Here is a 2,583-nt window from a genome sequence, read left to right as displayed (position 1 = left end):
TGTCAGACTGCCCCTAGTAGGGGATGTCTCCCAGTTAGACTACTCAGGGGTCAGGGACCCACTTGAGCAGGCAGACTGTCCCTTCTCAGATCTCAATCTCCATGTTGGGAGATCCACTGCTCTCTCCAAAGCTGTCAGACAGAGTCGTTTGCGTCTGCTAAGGTTTCTGCTGCTTTTGTTGTTGCTGTTGTTAACTGTGCCCTGTCCCCAGAGGTTGAGTCTACAGAGACAGGCAGGTTTCCTTGAGCTGCTGTGAGCTCCACCCAGTTCGAGCTTCCCAACGGCTTTGTTTACCTACTTAAGCCTCAGCAATGGCGGGCGCCCCTCCCCCAGCCTCGCTGCTGCCTTGTGGTTAGATCACAGACTGCTGTGTTAGCAATGAGGGAGGTTCCGTGGGCATAGGACCCTCCCGGCCAGGTGTGGGATATATTCTCCTGGTGTGCCAGTTTGCTTAAAGCACAGTATTGGGGTGGGAGTTACCCGATTTTCCAGGTGTTGTGTGTCTCAGTTCCCCTGGCTAGGAAAAGGGATTCCCTTCCCCCTTGCGCTTCCCAGGTGAGGTGATGCCTCGCCCTGCTTCAGCTCTCGCTGGTCAGGCTGCAGCAGCTGACCAGCACCGATTGTCCAGCACTCCCTAGTGAGATGACCCCAGCACCTCAGTTGAAAATGCAGAAATCACTGGTCTTCTGTGTCGCTTGCACTGGGAGTTGGAGACTGGAGCTATTCCTATTTGGCCATCTTGCTCCGCCCCCTAGTTTTTTTTTAATTTAAATGCATTTTATTTTTAGACAACCTACATAACATGAAACAATGCCTCCACTCCAAATAAATCACAGTCAAAATAAATGAAGCTCTCAGGATGACATCAGTCCCATTTGTCTTAAGTCCTGGTGTTGTGTGGATGACAAGCAGAAGCCAGTTATGATGACAGGTGATAGATCCAAAGTAATTGCCAAATTTGTTAACATTTTTCCATTTCTAAACCATCCTTAAAGAAAATCATATATGGGGTCACAGCATCTTCACGGTAGTCCAGTAGAGCAACCGTGCCATCTGGATTCACGTTTTCACCAATAAAGAACTGGTAGTTTTTGAAATTAGCAAGTATGTCCTTGATTTGTTTTGAAGCCCCTGTCATAAAAGGTTTACTGTTTCTGGTCTCTGTTCTTCAAGTTTGCCTTTGATTGATTTCACATAATCTTTGATGTACTTCTTGTAGGTTTCTTTTGTGAAACTTGTTTCCTGGAGGTGACGGTTCAGGACAATATCAACACCAGTGATTACTGTACTTTCTGTACCTTCGCCCTAGAGGCCTTCAGTGGATGCATTTCCACCAATGAGCGAGTCAACAACGTTATCTTCTATCCTACAGACATCTTCCCCTCCACCTCCAGGTACAGCCTGTTCACAACCTCCCTGATCTTGTAGATGTAGGAGAATATCTCATCGTGGCTGATGAGGTCCCGGTAGATAATCATGATGGCAGCTGAAGGGAGATGATGTGGCGCTAGCTTAGCAGGAGCCTGAAGCTTGCAGCGAGGCAGTGCAGCCTGAGCAGTGCTAGGGTGGAGAGGGGAGTGGGTGGGGGGGGAGTTGGATTCATTAGTCTTTTATGAAAAATATGATTATGGATTAAAAACAGAAATTCTAAGCTGAACTAGGAATAAATATAATTTCAAAAGGATGTGAAAGTATTATTTTTAATGGAAATATAAATAAAGACAAAGTAGGAAAAACAAAACAGAGGCAGAATACTTAAAGAATAAACAAGAAAAATTGAAATGGGGGAATTAGATAAAATAAATGAAACAAGATAATATATGTAAAGTGCTTCTCACAGTAAAGTGATGTTGAGATGTTTCTCCATAAAACAACACTTATCTTTTATAAAATTTGAAAATAAAAGATGAGGGCATAATAGGAGGAGGAAGGAGTAAAGAGTCCTAGTGAAAGCAAACGAGGAGTCTTTGGCAAAATTCTCACTTAGCTTTCTCTAGAGTTAGGGACTGGATAGCTGGGAGATAGGAAGTGCAGAGGAATACAAGGTCTCTATCCCCTCTGTCCTCGTCCCATGTCCCCAGTAATCTTGCATCTCTTTATGGTATCCATCAGAGGGGACCCTGAGCTGTCTGAAAGAGCCTCACCACAAACTGGATTCATTGACTTCACACCTGTCGAGCCACCAACTCTTTTCTTTGGAATCCATAAGAATAGCTCATGCAGGGATCCAAAAGTGCATTGAAAGTATTTGGTAGTCCTCAGTGTAAGCACAGATGGCTTCCCATTCTCACCCTTAGATGCAAAAATATGTCCGAGTAGTAATGGTAGTTAGTGATAATATTCTGAAGATCTATGAGATGTCCATATTTCTTCATAATCTGTTTAAATAATGGATTTAAAAGTCACCTGGAAGTGGAAGCATTTAACTTATGCTTAAATAAAATTGTATTAGAATGTTGCTAGGAAGTGAGAGATTTCTGGTAAAGTGAAAGTGAAGGTTCTATCAAGGACAAGAACACAATTTAGGAAAAGGAAGTATTAAGGTTCACACAATAATTTATATATATATATATATTTGCACAT

General features: G+C 43.1%; 1 pseudogene across 1 annotated transcript; it reads right to left on the bottom strand.

Annotated features, from left to right (window-relative positions):
- Positions 1-807: 807 nt before the first annotated feature.
- On the bottom strand, positions 808-1,478 carry LOC104675343 (annotated as a pseudogene). The gene has a single exon (XR_749766.2). The product of XR_749766.2 is annotated as a translationally-controlled tumor protein pseudogene (transcript).
- Between the last annotated feature and the right edge of the window lie 1,105 nt (positions 1,479-2,583).

Source organism: Rhinopithecus roxellana, chromosome 4, assembly GCF_007565055.1.
Source record: "Rhinopithecus roxellana isolate Shanxi Qingling chromosome 4, ASM756505v1, whole genome shotgun sequence".
NCBI classification, from domain to species: domain Eukaryota; kingdom Metazoa; phylum Chordata; class Mammalia; order Primates; family Cercopithecidae; genus Rhinopithecus; species Rhinopithecus roxellana.
This window is presented reverse-complemented; position numbering and strand designations above follow the sequence as displayed.